Here is a 21736-nt window from a genome sequence, read left to right as displayed (position 1 = left end):
GCTCATTTTTTACAGGCTTTTTATGTTCTAGGAGTTCCTAAGCAATTTAAAACTGACAATAGAACAAGATATACTAGCAAATCTTTTAAAAGATTTTGTCAATGATTTCAAGTTTCTCATATAACAAAATTAATCATGTTCTTTTCATTCTGAATTAGTAAATCTGCAGCAGATAGATCTTGGCATACAGAAACTAAGAAAACGTTTGCTAAAGTAAAATGGAGGGATCCTTTAACAAATCAATAGCATGGACCCGACCCTGTACTCATATGGAGAAGAGGATCTGTGTTTTTCCACTAGAAAATGGTGCAGTTTGATGGCTACCAGGGTGTCTGGTGAGACAAGTGAATGAGGAGTTTTCTCCTGACAATGAAAATGCTGTCAATGAAGACTGCTGCAGTTTATTGGGCATATTTTCCTAATCCACCTTTAAGAAATCCAGTTTCCTGGAATAGTCCAGAAACCCTTGTTTTTGTCAACAACACATGTTTGCTGGGTTTTCCTGCTTTTGAAGGAACACAAGTAAAACAGACTCTTAATTTACAGGAATAGGAAGAGGTCATCATCTTTGCTTTACAAGGAAGAATATTCATTAGGACTACTTACCAGTCTCCCTTGTCCGGGTCATAGTTCTGAATGTCTACTACTCTAAAGTTGGGGTGGCAGCTCAAGCCTCCCTTTGCAACCAGGCAAAGTGGAACATTGGAGGGATATTATTGTCCCTTCCTATGGGAGTTAAAAATTATAGTCTTACATCTCCAATGAGTTACCCACCCTGTGAGAAAGGGGATCAACAAACTTGTCCTCAACTGATGGTTCCTTGGACAAAATGCATAGGAGAAATGCCCACCATCTACTCCTGGGACAGTGACCCTGCATTTACAGTCATTGGCTGGACTTGTCCATCCTTAAGGGTATTAAGAATTTGGCTCCTGTTAAAGGCAGTCAAAATTCCTTTGTTTTAGGAAAATATTTTTGTGCTGCACTTTGGAGGACTTCAAATAAAAAATTGGCAAACCTATTATAAAAATTGGGGGCTGCATTGGGACATATAAGCATTTTCTCTGGAAATGCAAGTAGATTTGCTAAAGTAATCAAGTATAATTCTGTTTTGGTATGTGTTAATCCTCCTTATTTACTGCTAATTGGAAATATTGTAGTAAGACATTTTAAGAACAATGATACCTATTCAATTGAATGTGTATATTACAATCTTACTAATTATGTTAGTACTGATAATAATGCTCTTTCAGTATTAATTGTTAAACAATCTGCTTTTGTTATGATTCCTGATGGGGTTTCTGATTCTTGGTATGGTGAAACAGAATTTAATTGGACTCAGGTTCAGAATCACCTTGCTATATTTGAATTAGCAAAACCTTCTCATTGGACATGTTAACGATGAGAAATGAGATACATGACATTGAATCTGCCAAGAAACCTAAGTTATAATTTTGCCAATACAGGCTGGGCTATATTTACTAGCCTCAGGAGGTGTTTTTGATCCTTTGACTCTGTGCTTAAATGGGGACTGACAATTGTGAGCATGGCAGGTATGGGTTTGCTGGTCTGTGCCTGCCTTCCTGGTGTATCACAGTTTCTTCTCCAAAGTGCAGTTGCATGAATTTATATTTAATATCATTAATAACCCCCTTTAATATGGAAGTAAGACAATGACTCAGTGACGTGTAAGAGCAAAATTGTGGTTTCTCCAACATAAGACAAAGGCTTGTAAAAACTGTATTCTACTTCTTGATGATGAGTGAGGAAAAATGCACATTTTGCCACCTAAGACAGGCTCTCCATAAAACAAAGAAGGAGTCTGGTTATTGGAATTCTGCATTCTGGCCATGGCAGATGCGGTTTTATGTAAGTTCCATGTCTTACAGACAGTCCTTGGCAGTGTCTGAAAATAGGGTGTTCTGAGACTGAGAAGTAAATAGCAAGTCCCCTGCAACCTTGGGAAGCAGAGAGCAAAATTTGTGTAACCTTGAGTGATTTCCTGGATGCCTTGCCAGGTGGCACAGAGGTGTAGTTACCGTGAAAAAATTTTTTTTTGCTTGATCCCTTTGCTTTGTATGTGTTGTTTGAAAGTTCTGTGAACTGAGACTTGATCAGAAATCTCTCTTGTCTCTATTCTTCCAGTCTCTGTCCCCACATTTCCATTTCCTTTTTCAGGTGGACTCTGTTCATCTAGTTTGCAGGACTGGTCAGGTTACATTCTCTTTTCCCTGCTCTTAGTGACTCAATATCACAGGGAAACCTAGACCCTACCAGCCTATATTATCAATAAGAATATGAAGGTACTTTTAGTCAGTAAGCCAATAACTGCTCAGTTCAAAGTCACAACCTAAGAAATTTCAGATCCAAGAACACAGTAAGATACCACTTAGTCATTTGGTATATTACCTTTAATCCTACTTCACTTTGAAGCTTCCCTACTTAGGAAGCTGTCCAATTAAATATACAGTAAAGTTTCATTTCCTACCTGACATTGTCACAGAGGTAAACAGGAGTAAAGGTGTGATATCTGGATAAAGGTATGAGAAAAAGGCTTGTTGGGTTGCACAAGAAAAAGTCACTTGTGCCAAGGATCAGAGATAATGGACACTGAAGAAAGTTCATTTATTCATCTCCTTGGAAACCTCAAGATTCTCTCAGGTGCTGACTGGATAAGAGAGAAAATGATGCCATGCATAAGGTAAAATCAGTAAGAGTTTCAGTAGCCAGTTTTTAAAAGGGCAAAGTGGATAGATAGCCTGCTTGATAGACAGGCTAAGCAGCTCTATCTGTTTCAATCTGTGCTGCTGAAAGCACACAGCCCAGAGATGACAGTTCCTGTGTCCAAGACTTAGTTTAGGAAAAGTGTCATATATTTCTTTCAAGTGGTAATTAGGACATGTGACTTCACATTATCACAGATACCATTACTATTTTTTAAGTGCATAGATATCTCTTCTGTCAGTGAATTACTTACTATGGAAGTGTTCCCTGACCAAGGAAACTCTGAACAAAAAGCATTTAATTGGGACCATATATTTATACAGAGACCATCCATGATGTCATGCCAGCAAGCAGACAACATGTTTTAATCCTTCAGCTGAACTGAGAGCACTTCAAACTAAACAACTAAATGTGGCAGGTCAAAAGAGGGAGACTGAGAGAGACAGAGAGCTAAGAGCTAAGAGCTAAGAGACAGATTCAGAAATGAGAGACAGAGACCAACAGAAATAAATATATAAAGGGACATCGACCAAGAGACAGAGACTCCATTGTGCCTGATCACTTTCATTGGCTTATCAACTTTAAAGCACACCCTTCTATAAAATAATTCCATTTGGAATTATCTAACAAGGCCATAGCTCCTAACACATACATTTCCTCACTGGGAACTCAACATATAAATAGAATAGCTTCAAGTGGACATTTCAATTCAAATCACCAGGGAGTGGAAGAAGATTGATGGACTTCTAGACTAAAAGAACATAGTTATCCTGATCGTTTGTCATTCAACACAACAATTAAAGTCCCAGCAACTTCAAAGTTCTAAAGAAGAGGACTGACATTCTCCTTTGGGGAAAATGTGGAATATTTCCATAACAGATTAGTCTTCAGCTAAGAAAATTACATCATTTTTTTTTATTCAGGTAAATGGATGAACCAAATAAATATAATCTTGTGTGAAGCAACTATAGTTGCTAAAGCAGAAAGAAAATATGGTATGTATTAAATAATTAGGGGTATAAAGTTCCAGTAAGCTATCTACTGTGACCAAACCAGTCTTCCACTAGGGGGATTGAGTGGCAATTTATTGTTTTTTTTGTTTGTTTGTTTTTTTTTTTTGAGCCAGAGCATTCTAGGGAAATTTTCATGCACCCAGGCTGTTATTATAATATGTTATTCTCTGCCCTCAACTGATAGATAAGTGCCATGCTCTTGCATCCAGAGAGGTTTGCTTCTGCATCAAGTGGATTGCATGCATAGACCCACAGTCTGATATTATGCAGAGAGAGACCTTGAAACACCCATCTCTAAATGGGATTTCCTTATGAAATTCTCTCTCTCCTCAGAGTTCTGGGCAGCCTGCAGGAGAGGACAGTAGAAGAGTGTCATAAGAAGAGGTAATTGAGGACACAAGGAGAACAATTTCCTGAGAATCAGGCCACAGAGGAATATGATGCAGCGAGCCTTGGTGATACATTACAAGCCAGAATCAGATAGAAGGGGGAGGAGGACATCTCTTATCAGAGAACTCGAGAAAGGGTATATTGGTAGAAGGAGGATGTTGGGTGAGAATGGAAGGAGAGGAGTGTGACTGCAGCAGAAGGGATACAAGGTGAACACATAATAAATAAATATATAAGAAAAATTGTTATTAAGGGAATGAAGTATAGAGCTCTTCAGGATTTTTGTTTTCTTTTTAGGGGTGGTGCCAGGGTGTGGAAATGGTGAACTCAGTTTTCTTTAAGGGCCTTGGCACTGAAGAAGAATCTGATCAAATTCCAATGAGTATATGAACCACACATACCTCAATTGAAATATTTTACAGAAAAACAAATTTTTAGTCTGACACATAGACAGGAATTTGAACCTACGAGCAATGGAAAAGGAGTGTAATGTATGTTATATGATATTTCCACATAATCAATAAAACTACTATGTTGACAACTTTTACAATGACTTTTAACATGGAGAAAAGATTCCGCTAAAGTAGGGAAGAGTATGACCTTATAAGGCATGCTTTCCAGGAACTTATTATGTTTCAGAGAATCCTAGCCATGAACTGGTGGTTACCCAGGTACCTCAGACCCCATGAGCTATGGTGGCATCCATAAACAAGCAATCCTGGCACTAACACTGTGTTTAGAGGTTTTGTCTGGAGGTCCTCAGCAGGAAATACTGCTCATATTGTGAGTTTCAGGAGCCAGTTGTTATAAGGGCCAAGTAGAAAGCCTGCTTGAGAGAAAGTCTTAGAAGTTCAACATGCCTCAATCTGGGCAGCTTAAAGCACACAACACATCGATGACATTTCCTGTGTCCAAGACTCTTAGTTCAGGAAAAAAAAAAAAGTCACATATTGGTTTCAAGTGGTCATTAGTAAAGTCAGGTATTCTTGACATGTGAATTTCACATTATCACAGATTCCATTATTAATTGTTAAGTGCACAGATATGTCCTCAGTCAGTGAATTACTTACTGTGAAAATACTACTTGACAAAGGAACTCTTTGAATAAAAAGCACTTAATTTGGGGTTTTCTTATATTTTTACAGAGACCATCCATGATGTCATGTCAGCAAGCATTCATCTTATTGTAGTCCTCCAACAGATCAGAGAGCTTTTCATACTGAACCACAACTGGCAGGCTGAAGGGAAAAGAGATAGAGAGACACAGTCAGAAATAGAGAGACTGAGACCAACAGAAACAAAGAAATAAAGTGACAGAGACCGAAAGACAGAGGCTCCATTCTGTCTGGTCAATTTCATTGACATATCAACCTCAAAGCACAGCCTCCTAAAATATAACTCCAAAAGGAATTACATTATCTAACAAGGCCATACATCCTAACACTTTGCAGACATTTCCTCAGTGGACACTCAATATGTAAAATATTAAGCAACAAGGAAACATTGAACTTCAAATCACAAGGAGGTGAAAGAAGATGGAAGGTACTTCTAGACTAAAAGAACATAGTTATCCTGATAGTTTGTCATACAATATAATGATTAAAGTCCCAAAAAATTCCAAGGACTAAAGAACAGGACTGACAATCTCCTTAGGGGAAAATGTGGAATATTTCTATAATAGAATATTACTCAGTTAAGAAAATAACATCATGATATTTTCAGGCAAATGGATGGAAACAGAAAAAAAAAAAAAAACATTCTTGTTGAAGTAAATAAAATGCAGTAATATAAATATGGTATGTATTCATTTATTAGGAGGTCTCCTAATAGTGAGGTATAAAGTTACAATAGGGCATCTATTGTGAACAAACCAGTATTCCACTAGGGGTATTGGGTTGCAGCTAATTGAATTCAGGGCCAGGGCATCCCACAAAAATTTTCAAAAAACTGAGGCTGTTGTGTTTAATATATGTTGCTCTCTGCCCTCAACTGATAGTCAGTGCAAATGTTCTTGCTTCCACAGACATGCTTCCTTCAGCATCAAACGTGCTTGCATAAGAGACCCACAATTTGATATTATGCAGACAGAGACCTTAAAACACCCAGCTCTAAATGAGGTTTCCCTTCTGTCATATCTTTGAAGAGCTTGCAGGAGAGAAGGCAGTAAGAGTGTCATAATTAGAGGGAATTTAGGACACAAGGAGAACAATACCCTGATAATCAGACCCTAGAGGAAGATGCTGCAGCCAACCTCGATGACACCTGATAAGCTAGGGCAGATAGAAGGTGAGGAGGACCTCCCCTATCATGTAATTAGAGAAATGGCCTAAGGGTAGGAGAAGGATTGTGGGTGGGACTGGTAGGAGAGGAGGGAGGGGGTATCAGAGGGGAAACCAAGTGAACAAATCAAAATAAACAAATCCATAAGAAAATCGGTGATCAAGGTGATAAAGTACAGAGCTCTTCAGGACTGATGGCTTCTTCTTGGGGGTAGTGGCAGGGTATGGCAATGATGAAAACAGTTTTTCTTGAGGCACTTGGCACTGAGAATCTGACCATGTTTCAATGAGCATTTGAAAAAGACATTCTTCAATTGATGTCTTTTAAAGGAATAAAATTTTAGTGTGACACATGGACAGGAATTTCAACCTGGGAGCAATGGGAAAGGAGTGTAATATATGTTATATGAAATTCCCACATAATCAATAAAAATAATACATTGACAACTACTGCAATGACTTTTAACAGGGAGCAAAGATTCTCCTAAAGGAGGGACTTTAGGGAAGGCCTTGACTTTGTAAGGCATGCTTTCAGGACCTCATTATATAGCAGAGATTCTTAGCCGTGAACTAGTGGTTACCCAACTACTTCAGACCCCATTAACTCAGGTGGCACCTAAAACAAGCAGTCCTGGAACTAATAGTAAGTTTTGAACATTTGTCTGGAGGACATATGCAGGAACACACAGCTGCTCTTTTGTCCTAGGCATATAACACAAACCCATTTCTCTGTCCTGAATTCCCAGTTTTGACTGTAAACCCCAAGACCAGGAGGGTTCCTCACTGACCCCAGAGTAGGACACAGCTCTTGATTCAGCCTGGTCAGCCAAGGCAACCCTGCTCATAGAGGGTTGCCAACACTTGTGTGGAAAAGTACCAGCTGTCAAAGGTTTATTGCCTCTCAGTTCTTTCAAATATACCATCTTTCTCTGTTTCACCCAAAACAGTCCCAGGAATTGTATGGTTTCTTTGACATTCCAGCTCTTAAAGATTCAATAATCCAGGGAACTCTAGACCTTGAGAGCCTATTTTATCAATAAGATTGTGTAAGTACATTTATTGAGTACAGGAGTAACTGGTTAGTTCAAAGTCAAAACATAGGAAATTTTAGATTCAAGACCACAGTAGAAGACCACCTTGTCACTTAGCACATTCACCTTAATCCCACATCACTTTGAAGCTTCCCTACTTAGGAAGGTGTCCAGTTAAACAAACATTAAAGTTTCATTTCCTACCGGATATTGTTACAAAGGTAAATAGGAGTAAAGGTGTAGTACCTGGATAAAGGGATGAGATAAAGACTTGTTGGGTTTCACAAGAAAAAGTCACTTGTGCCCAGTATCAGAGATACTGGACACTGAGAAATTATTGTGTATTCAACTCCTTGGAAATCTCAATATTCTCACAGGCCCTGATTGGCTGAGAGGCAGAATGATGTCATTAAACAGGTTAAAGCCAGTAAGAGTACCATGAGTCAGTTATTAAAAGAGCCAAATGGACAGCCTGCTTGAGATAAACGCTGAGCAGTCCTACATATTTAAATCTGGGCAGCTGAAAGCACACAACCCAGAGATAACAAGACTATTATTAAAGCAAGTATCACATATTTCTTTCAACTGGTCATTAATAAAGTCACATATCTTTGACAGGTGACTTTCACATCATCACAGATTCCACTATTATTTGCTAAATGCACAGATATGTTCTCAGTCAGTGAATTACTATCTGTTAAAATGCTCCCTGACCAAGAAAATCTTGGAACATAAAAAGTTTAATTCAGAATTTGCTTATATATTTACAGAGACCATCTATGATGGTCATGTCAGAAAGCAGACAACTTGTAGTCCTTCAGAAGAACTGGTAGATTTTCATAATAAACCATAAGGGGCAGGCAGAGAGAGAAAGACATAGCTCTAGAGAAAGAGCTAGAGAGACTGATTCAGAAATAGAGAGACAAAGACAAACAGCAAAAAAGATATAATGTGACAGAGACTGAGAGACAGAGACTCCATTCTGTCTGGTCGCATTCATGGACATACCAACCTCAAAGCGCACCCTCTTATACTATAACGCCAAAAAGAAATATAATGTTTTAATATGTGTAATTTTATTTTTTATTAATTAAACTTTATTTACTTTGCATCCTTTTACCTCCTTTCTCTTAAGATCTCACTTTCCTTTGCCTTTGTCCACCATGCCCCTCCACATGTCCACTGATAGGGGTGGTCTTCCTCTCCTTCCTTCTGATCATACTTTGTCAGATCACATCAGGAGTGGCTGCCTTGTCTTCCTCTGTGGCCTGGTATGGCTGCTCCCCCATCAGCTAAGGTGATTAAGTAACAGGCCAATCAGTTCATATCAGAGGTAGTCCCTGTTCCCATTACTATGGAACCCCCTTTGACACTGAACTGCCAAGGGCTACATCTGTGCAGGGTTTGTAGGTTATTTCCATGCATAATATTGGTTGGAGTATGAGTCCAGGAAAGACTCCTGTACTCATAGTTTTTGGTTCTGTTGCCCTCCTGTGGACCTCCTGTCTTCTCCAGATCTTACTATTTCCCACTTCTTTTATTAGATTCCATGCACTCTGTCCAACAGTTGGCCATAATTCTCAACATCAGCTTTGGCAGTCTGCAGAGCAGTGCCTTTTAGAGACACTTTATGGCAGGCTCCTAACTTGTTCCCTATTTTCTCCTTCTTCTGATGTCCAGATGGGGATTGGAAATTTCAGCCAGAGTCCTCCCTCTTGTTTAGTTTATTTAGGTGTACAGACTTTTGTAGGTTTATTTCATATTATATGTCTATATGAGGGAGTATATTCCACATATGTCTTTCTGCTTATGGGTTAGCTCACTCAGGATGATCTTTTCTAGTTACCACCGTTTATCTGCAAATTTCCTAATATTTTTTTAATTGCTGACTAATGTTCTATTGTGTAGAATTACCACAATTTTTTTAACCATTCTTCAGTTGAGGGGGCATCTGATTTTTTTCCAGGTTCTGGCTATTACAAATTAAGCTGCTACAAACACAGTTGAGCAAATGTATTATTGTGTACTTGAGCCTTTTTTGGATATATGAGTAGGAGTTGTATAGCTGGATCTTGAATAAGCACTCTTCCTGGTTTTATAAGCAAGCACCAGATTGATTTCCAGAGTGGTTGTACAAGTTTACATTTCCACCAGCAGTGGAGTAGGGTTACCCTTTGTCTACAACCTCTTCAGCATGTGCTGTTACTTGAGATTTTGATCTTGAAGGGTATAAAGTGAAATATCAGGGTTGTTTTGATTTGCATTTCTGTAAGGGCTAATGATGTTGAGCATTTATTTAAGTGTGTCTCTGACATTTGATATTCCTCTATCAAGAATTCTATGTTTAGCTTGGCTCCCCATTTTTTAATTGTATTTCTTGACTTGTTGCTTTTCAACTTCTTTAGTTCTTTATATATACCAGACATTAAACCTCTGTCACATAGAGGCTTGGTGAAGAGTCTTTCCCAATCTGTAGGCATTTATTTTGTTTTGATGACAGTGTCCTTTGCTTTACAGAAGCTTTTCAGTTTTGTGATGTCCCGTTTACTGATTCTTGCTCTTAGAGCCTGTGCTGGTGATGTTCTGTTCAGGAAGTTGTCTCCTGTGCCAATGGCTCTTCCCCAATTTTTCTTCTAAGTGATTTAATGTGTCTGATTTTATTTTGAGTTCTTTGATCCACTTGGACTTTAGTTGTGGGCTGGTTGATAAGCATGAAACTATTTGCATTTTTTTTTTTTTTTACCTGTAGACATCCAGTTAGACCAGCACCATTTGTTGACGATGCTATCTTTTTTCCATTATATGGTTTGGGCATCTTTTTCAATCTTAGGTTTCCATAAGTGTTTGGGTTTGTTTCTGTGTCTTCTGTTTGGTTCCATTGATCCACATTTTTTTTCTGTGCCAGTACCATGTACTTTTTATTACTGTTGCTTAATAATACAGCTTGAGATCAGTGATGGAGATACCTTGTGAATATCTTTTATTGTAGAGCATTGTTTCAGCAATTCTGGGTTTCTTGTTATTCCATATGAAGTTGAGAATTTTTCTTTCAAAATTTGTAAAGGAATGTGTTGGTAATTTGATGAGAATTGCATTGAATCTGTATCTTGCTTATAGTAAGATAGCCATTTTAACAAAGTTAAACTTGCCAAGCCATGAGCAAGGGATATCTTTGCATCCTGTGATATTTTTTTCTAATTCTTTCTTCAGAGACTTTGACTTGCTTGGTCAGGGTCATAACAACATACTTTATGTTTTTGACCGAATACCAGAACACATCAAAGATATCATCACTATGACTAGGTAGGCTTCATTCCATATATGCCAGGGTGGTTCAATATACAGAAATCCACCATATTAAAAAAATGAAAAAAGAAACACATGATAATCCCTTTGAATGCTGGAAAAGCATTTGATAAAATCCAATATCCCTTCATGTTTAAAGTATTGGACAGGTCAGGGATACAAAGAACATATCTAGATATAGTAGAGGCAATAAAAATTAAGCCTTTAGCTAATATCAAACTAAATAGAGAGAAAATTAAAGCAACCCCAATGAAATCAGGGACAAGACAAGGCTGCTCACTCTCTTCATATCTATTCAATATAGTTCTGGAAGTCCTTGCTAGGGCAATAAGACAATTGAAGGAGATCAAGGGGATACAAATTGGGAAGGAAGAAGTCAAAGTATCACTGTTTGCAAGATCATATGATACCTGAGTGAAACCCAAAATTCTACCAGTGAATTCTTACATCTGCTAAACACTGTCAGCAAAGTAGATGGATAAAAAAAAAATTAACTAAAAATAAAATCAGTAGCCATCCTGTATACAAAAGATAAAAGGGGTGATAAATAAATTAGGGAAATAAAAGGAATCATATTATCTAAGAAAGCCATACCTCCTAACCCTAAGCAGACATTTCCTCACTGTGGATCCACATGTAAACAGATGTGCTTCGAGGGGACATTGTGATTCAATTCATCAGGAAGCAAAAGAATATGGAGGACCACCCCTCTCTGGGTAATTAAAGAAAGGCATAGGGGTAGAAAAATGATGGTGTGTGGAACTAGAAGGAAAGGACTGAGGGGCAGCAGAGATTATACAAAGTGAACAAGTATAAATAAATAAATACATAAGAAAAATTTAGATTATACCTATTATACTTGGTTTTTATAAGTTCTGGTTCATTTCCTCAATCCTGTTCCAAGATCTCTCCTACTGTTTGCTCTCCAAGCTCTGCTCCCTTGCGCTCTCTCCTTCCACCTATTTCCTACAATCTGGCTCCTTCCACTCATTTCCCACCCTCTGGCTCCTCCCATCACTCAACATTGTGGCTAGTTGCTTTATTCTGGCCTGTTTACACAAAGCTGAGACAGGATGCTTAGAATAAACATGTAAGCATGCTTAGAATAAACAATGCAATATTTGGATTGAAGCCAGAGAGTGGTAGGTAGAAATCAGGATTTGAATGAACAAGGGTAGGTGTATAACTTTCAAAAACAACATACCAACAGTGGTATGACATCACAGTGCTATGATGACAACACAATGCTATTATGACATCACAATGGCATTATGACATCAAAATGTTGTTATGACATCATAATGGTATTATTAATTTACAATGCTCTTATGATTTCAAAGTGGTATTATGAGATCACAATGCTATTATGACATCTCAATGATATTATGACATCACAACTTTATTGTGACATCTCAATTGTATCATGACATCTCAGTGTTATTATAACATAACAGTGGTATTTTGACATAACTGTTATTATGATATCAGAATGCTACTACAAAATGATTGTTGTATGGCATCTCAATGGAATTTTGACATCACATGGCTTTATGATTTCAAATGCTATTATGCTCTCACATTGGTATTTTAACATCACAATGATAATTTGATATCACAATGGAATTATGACATCACAGGGCTATTATGGTATCATATTATAATATATCACAATGGAATTATAACAATGCATTTGTAACATCACAATGCTATTCTGACAGCACAGTGGTATGATATCCAATGGGATTATATTACAATGGTATTATGATATCTACATGCTATTACAACATGCAAATAGAATTATGACATCCAATAATTATAAATTCCAATAGAATTATGACATCACAATGATATTATGAGATCATAATTATATTATGACATCACAATATTCTGAGATCTCAACGCTATCTGACATCACAATGATAGGATATCACGATGTTATGACTACACAATTGTATTACAAAATCACAATGCTATTATGACCTTACAATGGTATGATGAAATCACAATGGTAACATCCCAATTCTATTATTACATTACAGTGATATTATGACATCACAATTCTATTATAACATCACAATGGTATTTTGAATGACTGTGGTATGTAATCACAATAGAATTTTGACATCACAAAGGCATTATGATCTCAAAAGGCATCACAGTGGTATTATGACATTACAATGGCATTATGACATTAAAATGTTATTTTGATATCGCAATGGTATCTTGCCATCACAATTATATTACATCACAATGCTGTTATGAAATCTCATTGACACAATCACATCACAATACTATAATGATATTACAATGGTATGACATTTCAAGGCAATTATGACAACAAAATAATATGACAGCACAAAGTTTTTATGACATTTCAATGTTATTATAACATCAAAATTCTATTATCACATCACAACTTTATTATGACATCTCATGTCTTCAAAATGGTATGATATCTCAGTACTATTATAATATCACAAAGGTATAATGACATCATATCACTACGTGACAACACAATGCTATTATGAGATCACAATGGCATTATGATATAAAATGGTATGACATATTTTATGATATCACACTTTCATTATGACATCAAAATGCTATTGTGATATCACATTGATATAATTTCATAACAATTGTTTCATGATATCTCAGTGCTTTTATGACATCACAATGGTATAATATAATAATGGTGTCATGATATCCCAATGGTATTATGACATCATAATAGTATGTCATTAAAATGCTATTTTAATGTCACAATGGTATTATGACATCACAGTTCTCTTATGACATATAATGGGAATTACTACATAACAATGGTAAGACACCCCAATTCTATAATAGCCCTCACAATGATATGACATCACAATGGTATTATGACTTCACAATGCTATTACGCCATCACAATGCTATTATAACATTATGACATCACAATAACATTTGGACATCAAAATGCAATTATGTCTCCATCTATGTTGATTGAAAGCTTTGCAGGGTTGGCATCTTTGGTCTCTTAGAGTCTGCATGACTCCTTCCTAGGCCCTTCTGGCTTTCTTATTTTCTAATGAGAATTTTGGTATGATTCTGGTAGGTCTACCTTCATATGTTACTTAGCCTTTTCCCTTGTTGCTTTTATTATCTTTTCTTTGTTCTTTAGATTTAGTGTTTTCACTATGTGATATGATAAAATTCTTTTCTGGTCTAATGTATTTGGTGTTCTGTAGGCCTCTTGTATATTTATGGATATCTCTTTAAGATGGGAAAATTTTATTCTATGATTTTCTTGAAGATATTTTCTGGACCTTGGAGCCTGGAGTACTCTTTTTCATGGATTTCTATTATTCTTAGATTTCATATTTTCATGGAGTCCTTGATTTCTTGGATATTTTGTGTTTGGGCCTTTTCTGATTTTACTTTTTCTTTGAGAAAAGTATCAATTTCTGTGAGAATATCTTCAGCACTAGAGATTCTCTCTTCCATCTCATGTATTCTGTTGGTAATGTTTATCTTTGTGGTTCCTGATCTTTTCTCTAAGTTCTTCAGATACAGAGTTAATAAAATGTAACTAATAATAAAAAGAAAAAAATATGCTATTATGATATTACCATGATACCTCAATGCTAGTATGACATCACAGTAGTATTATGCCATCACAATGGCAATAAATCCCAATTTTATGATTTCACAATGGTATTCAATGGTATTATGACATCATAGTTGTATTATGACATCTCAATAGCGTGATGTAATCTCAATGGTGTCATGACATCTCAGTGCTATTATGATTTCACAATGCTAATATGACATCATATAGTATGATATAACAATGAAATTATAACATCACAATAATAATATAACATAACAATGCAATTATGACATCAAAATGATATCCTGACATCACATGTGTATTATCATATCACAATGGTATTAATACATCACAATGCTGTTTTGACATCACAATGATATTATAACATCAAAGTGGAATTATGACATCAAAATGCTATAATTATATCATAATAGTATGTCACCTCAGTGCTATTATGACATCACAATGTTTTGACATTACAATGGTTTTATGACTTCACAATGATAAGACATCACAGGTGCTATTATGATATCATAAAGCTATTATGGCATTCACAATTGTATAATATCATTATGAAATTATGACTTCACAATGGTATTCTGACTTAAGAATGCTATTGTGACATCACAGCAGTTTTATGAGATCACAATGCTATGATGACATCACAATGGTATTTTGACTTCACAATGTTATTATGACATCAAAATGGTATTTTTCACATCACACTGATATTATGACATCACAATAATATTATGAGTTCATAACGGTATGACTGGTATGACTTCACAATGGTATTAGGACATCACAATGATTTGATGATATTACAGAGCTATTATGACCTCACAATTTTATTATGATATCACAATGTGGTTATGCCATCACAATGACATGACCTCACAATGCTATTATGACATCAGAATGCTATTATGAAATCACAATGGTGTTATGACAGCACAATGTTATGATGACATCACAATGCTATTATGCTATCACAACAATGTTATTACTTTACAATGCTATTATGACATTAAAATGCTATTATGACATTGCGATTGCATCATGATATCAAAAATCATCATGACATCCCAATGCTATTATGACATCCAATGCTATTACATGATTATAATATGATATCACATTGGAATTTGCACATCACAATGTAATTATGATATCATAATACTGTTAACATCACAGCACTATTATGATTGTAAAAAGGTATTATGACCTTTCCAAGTCCACTGATAGAGGGGGGACCTCCTCCCCATTCATCTGATCCTGTTTTATCAGGTATCTTCAGGACTGGCTGCAAAGCCCTCCTCTGTGGCCTAACAGGACTGCTCCTCCCTTGGGGGTGGGGAGGTCCAAGAGCCAGTCATTGAGTTCCTGTTAGAAATAGTCCTTGTTCCCCTCACTTTGGGAAACCAATTGGTTACTGAGCTACCACAGGCTACATCTGAGTGGAGGTTCTAGCTTATATCCATACATGGTCCTTGGTTGAATGTCAGTCTCAGAAAAGACCCTGTGCCCAGATATATTTGGTCCTTGTGGAGCTCCTATCCTTTCCCCATCAGACTAACTCCCGTTCTTTCTTATGATTCCTTGTACTCTGCCAAAGGTTTGGTTGGTGGAGATAAGGGAGGGAGGGAGGAACTGGGAGGGAATGAGGGATCGGGACACGGCTGGGATACAGAGTTAATAAAATGTAACTGATAAGGAAAAAATAAAATAAAATAAAAAAAAAACAACAAGGACCATGCATGTGGAGGACCTAGACCCTTGCTCAGATGTAACCCATAGGCAGCTCAGTTTCCAAGGGGGGTCCCTACTAAGGGGAGCAGGGGCAGTCTCTGATATGAACTCAGTTGCCTTTTCTTTGATTACTTCCCTCATGCTGGGAGATCTAGCATGGCTACAGAGTAAGAGGATCAGGCAGTCCTGATAATATCTGATACGGGTAGGGTCAGATAGTAGGGGAGGAGGACTTCCCTATCAGTAGACTAGGGGAGAGGGATAGGGGAAGAAGATGAGGGAGGGTGGGACTGGGAGGAGATGAGGGAGGGGATCATAACCAGGATGTCTGTACTTACGAAGACCTTGAAAGGCAGTTGTTTCTGTTATTGGTTTGGTGGTAAGAAAATCGGAGTAATAGAGAATAATGCAAAAATAGAAACTTCAAGGTGACAGCCTCATTTCAAATGCAAGGAATCTTGAGGATTCGTTATGCCTCTGTTGAAGGTCACAGAACCCTGCTTTTCTCATGTGCTCTATAATGCAGAGGGGGCTTTAAAATGAGTAGTTTTATTTAATTTTAATTTACATTTTATTGCAATATCTGCCATGGAAGTCATTCTAGAGGTGATTTTGAAAATATGACCAAACCAAAAATAGAGATCATTATTATAAAGGCTAGCACATTTTCAAGGAGGTCAAAAGCTCTTTCAAAGAATTAATTAAAATGTGTAGCTCTCTAGAGAAGTAAATAAATATTATTTCTTTTATGGAATAGTAATCTTGGCCAACTCAAGTATTGTGTTGGTGTGAACTTTAGCTAAGAGTCAAATGGCAGGCCATTAGCTAGAATGTTTAGAAAAGTCAGGATTCTCCATTATGTTCCCTAGAAAAGCTACCATATGTTAGTGTGCAGGCAATTGGCTGGCCTGCCTTCAGGGTCCTAGCAACATTTGTTACACTGATATCCTAGCAACCCTCAGGAGCCCTGTGTGTGTGTGTGAACAGGGATAAAAGGACCCACCAGCTGCCCCAGCTCTCTTCTCCATCTGGCCCCATGCTCTCTGCTCTCTTTCTCTCTGTCATGGACACCCCCTTTCTCTTCCTCCCTGCCTCACCCGCTGCCCTCATGGCCCACCCACTTTCCTCCAGGGTCTCTCTCCCTTTCTCACAATAAACCTCCTTTATAGGAGATCTGTTTCATGGAGTGTAATTTCTCAGAGGGTACACATTGGAACTGCCCATCATAGTGCCTAGCCACCTCATATACAACAGTGTGTACCTAAATTTCCGAGTGTTAATAGGTAAAAACAAAACAAAACAACAAAAATCAAATAAATGGTGGCTGGAGAGATGATCCAGTGCTTAGGGATCAAGAGCACTGGCTGCTCTTCCAAGGACCCAGGATCAAATCCCAGCACCCACATGGCAGTTCACAGCTGTCTGTAATTTCTTTCCAGGGATTCTCATGCCCTCACCCAGTCATACATGATATCATAACACCAATATAAATAAAACAAAATAATAATAATTAAAAAAATAAAGACAGGCAAAACAACAGATGATTTTTAGAGTTGTATTTTTAATCTTTAGCTTTGTATGGATGTCTGTGTGTGTGTGCTGAGTGTCTGAGTGTGTGCATATCCCTGTGGGCACTCACAGAGGCTAGCAGCTAGAAGTGGGTATCAGCTCCCCTAGGGCTACAGTTACAAGCCTTTGTGATCTGAGTGCCATGCATGTGAACAAATAAACTCAGATAGTATCCAAGAGCCATGCCAATTGTTGAGCGTCCAGCCTGGCTTTACAATCATGTGTTTTCTTGACATTGAGGGTTTTGTCTATTTTAGCTATATTTTCCTACTGTATCCTTGGTTTATATTTTCTTTGAAAATGATGATGAATTATTGTTAGGTATCCATAGACATTCTCAGTTTTGAAAATTATAGAGCTTTCAATATAGAACAAGGCATATATATAAATGAAACATTTTAGTGGTGATGTGTGATACTACCATTCTATTTTCATAACAGCATTGTGTAGTCATAATAAAACTGAGATGTCCTTTCATTGCTATGTCATAGTAGCATGATATCATAATATAATTGAGTAGTCATAATCACACTGTGATATCAGTATAGCTTTGTGTTGTCCTAATATCATTGTGAAGTCATACCACTGAGAAATCATAATAGCATTTCGATGTCAAAATTTCACTGTGATGTCATACCACAATCATGTCATAAAACTATTGTGATGTCATCAAAATACTGTGATTAGCATTGTGATGTCCCAATAATTTTATGATATCAAAATAGCTTTTTAATATCATAATAGAATTGTGATGTCATCATATCATTATGATATGATATTAGCTTTGTGATATTATAATAGCTTTGTGCTGTCGTAATAGCAATCGATGTCAGGATGAATTGTGATGTCATATTAGCATTATCATGTCATAATAACATTGTGATATCATAAGAGAATTTTGACGTCATCATACAATTGTGATGTCACAATACCATTTTGAAATCAAAATTCCATTGTGATGTCATACCACAATCATGCATTTATAGCATTAGGCTATCATAATATCATTGGGATGTCATGATGAATTTTTATATCATAATGCCATTGTAAAATTATAATAGTATTGTGTTGTCATAACAACATTGTGATGTCTTAATACCATTGTGATGTCAGAATATCATTTTGAGGTCATTTTCATACCTTTTTTATATGATAATAGATTTGTTATGTTACAGCACTGTGATGTCCTAATACAATTGGGATGTTCTAATATCATTGTGAAGTCATCCAGTTGTGAAGTCATTATTACATTGTGATGTAATAAAGCATTGTGATGTTATAATATAATTGTGATGTCAAAATAGCATTGCATTGTCATAATAGCATTGTGAAGTCTAACACCATTGTGATACATAATAGAATTGTGTTGTCATCATAGAATTCTGAATTCATAATACCATTGTGATGAAATAATTGCATTGTGATCTCTTCATAGCATTGAGATGTCCTAATATCATTGTAAAGTCATACCATTGTAAAATCATAATAGCATTATAATATCATAATTCCATTGTGATATCATAACACAAGCATGTTATAATAGAACTGTAATGTCATAATAGCATTGTTAGGTCATAATAGCATTGTTAGGTCATAATAGCATATGGATCGCATAACCCCATTTTAATTTCATAATAGCCTATTAACATGATAATGTGATAGTGATGTCATAATACCCTTGTAATGTCATCATAGCATTGGCATGTCTTTATTGAAGTTTGATGTCATGATACCATTCTGATGTCATAAAAGCATTGTGAAGTCATCATAGCACTGTGATGTCATCATACAATTGTGATGCCCTACACTGTGATTTCATAATAGGATTGCGATGTCATATTAGCATTGTGAAATGCTGGAGCCTTTGAGCTCCATTATTTTCCTGCAGAAAAACACAGACAGATCCTCATCCACATATGAGTACAGGGTTGGGTCCATGCCATTGAATTGTTAAAGGATCCCTCTATTTTACTTTAGCAAATGTTTTCTTGATTTATCTGTACCAAAATATATCTGCTGTAGATTTACTTTGCTAATCCAAAGTAAAAATTCAGAATGAAATGAACATGATTAAGAGGTTTATTATTATGATTTGTTGCTGTCCAGGGGAATAGCTCTCCTTTGTTTTGTTTTTTTTTTTTGTAAATAAATATTAACTGTTTAGTGAACATGCTCTACCATGCCTCGTCCTTTAGCATTGTAAGGTATTTTAGTTATAGGAGAAACTTGGAACTGTTGAGAAAATCTTTTAGAAGATTTGCTAGTATATCCTGTTTCACTGTCAGTTTTAACTTGCTTAGGAACTCGTAGAACATTAAAAGCCTGTAGAGATGGAGCAATAACATTCTTCACAGCTTTTCCTGGTTTAAGAGTGGCAAAAATAAATCCAGAATAGGTATGTATGTAAACATATAAATATTTAAATTGTTTAAATTTAGGAATATGAGTAATATCCATTTGCCAATTCTGATTTGGAACCAAGCCTTTAGGATTGACTCCAAAATGAGGAACAGGCTGAAACTGAGGAGAAGTACTGCAAGCCTGTTCCTTAGTCAATCCATATGTAAGTCTCAAGGTTTGACTATTAAAATGATGCATATTATGTGCATCCTTGGCTCTTTTTAATTCTGAACAATAAACTTTGGTGACTTTATATGCCAATGCATTTCCTTTAGACAGGGGTCCTGGCAAATTAGAATGAGCCCTCAAATATTCTATAAAAAAGGGAAAGTTTTTTTTAATCGAAGTTTGAATTTGTAAAAATAAACTTCCATCAAGAGAAGATGACTGAATTTGACCTGCAGTCTCTAACCTAGGGAAAGACTGAGCTACATATGCACAATCTGTAAATATGTTCAAAGCCTGCTTATTACTACTTTGAAACACAGCCAATACTGCCAATAACTTGGCTGATGTGTTAGACACTTGAAAAGATATTGTTTTTCTTTTAAAAGCACAGGCAGCAACACCAGATAATGAACCATCGATAAACACCGTTAAGGTATCAACAATTGGGCTAACTTTTTTAATATGGAAAAAAATAACTTCCTCCTATAAAAACTATATATATTTTTTTTGTGCCTCAACATGTTGGACTTTGTCACAATAAGCTGACATATGTTAAAATGCCATATTTATCAGTTTACTGAATGAGCAAACAACACTTATAAAGCAAAGATATGAGCAACCTTTTTTTTTTTCAAAATAGCAACACATCTGTGCGACCGGGCACGGCATCCAGGAATTCACTCAAGGTTATGTAAAGTTTACGGTCTTGTTCCTAAGGTTGCTGGAAACTTGCTATGTACTTCTCAGACTCTGAACATCCCGCTTGCAAAAACCACCAAGGAAAGTCTCTGAGACAGAACTTAAATAAAGTCATATCTGGCAAGGCCAGGAGGCAGAATTTCAATTACCGGACTCCTTCAGAAATCAGACAATTCCTGGGACTGGTTTGGCTGAAAAAGAGAAAATCTGTGAGTGTAAAAGTAGAAATGAGGGGCAATAAACTATTTGATAGCTAGTCCTGTACCACAGTAGTGTTGCCAAACCTCTATGAGCAGGGTTGCCTTGACTGATCTGGCTGGATGGGCAGCTATGTCGTACTCAGTAGTCAGTGAGGAACCCTCTAGGTCCTGGAGTTTACATTTACAATTGGGCCTTCAGGACAGTGAATTTGGTCCACGTTATACACCTATTGAAAAATTGCAACTGTATTTCCTGCTGTGGTCCTCCAAACAAACATTCTAAACGTAATGTTAGGGACAGGACTGCTTGATCAGATGTGCCATAGGGTCTGGGGTAGCTTGGCAACCACTAGTTCATGGCTAGGATTCTCTGCTAACTAATGAATTCCTGGAAAGCATGCCTTCCAAAGTCAAACTCTGCCCTCTATTAGCATTGTCTCCATGTTAAAAGTCATTGTAAAAGTTGTCAACATATTATTTTTATTGCTTATAGGGAAATTTGATATAATATACATTATACTCCTTTTGCATTGATCCCAAGTTCAAATTCCTACCCATGTGCCATTTTATTTTTTTTTCTTTAAAATACATCAATTTTAGTATGTGTCGTTCATCT

The sequence above is a fragment of the Meriones unguiculatus genome (genome assembly GCF_030254825.1).
Source record: "Meriones unguiculatus strain TT.TT164.6M chromosome Y unlocalized genomic scaffold, Bangor_MerUng_6.1 ChrY_unordered_Scaffold_23, whole genome shotgun sequence".
NCBI lineage: Eukaryota > Metazoa > Chordata > Mammalia > Rodentia > Muridae > Meriones > Meriones unguiculatus.
This window is presented reverse-complemented; position numbering follows the sequence as displayed.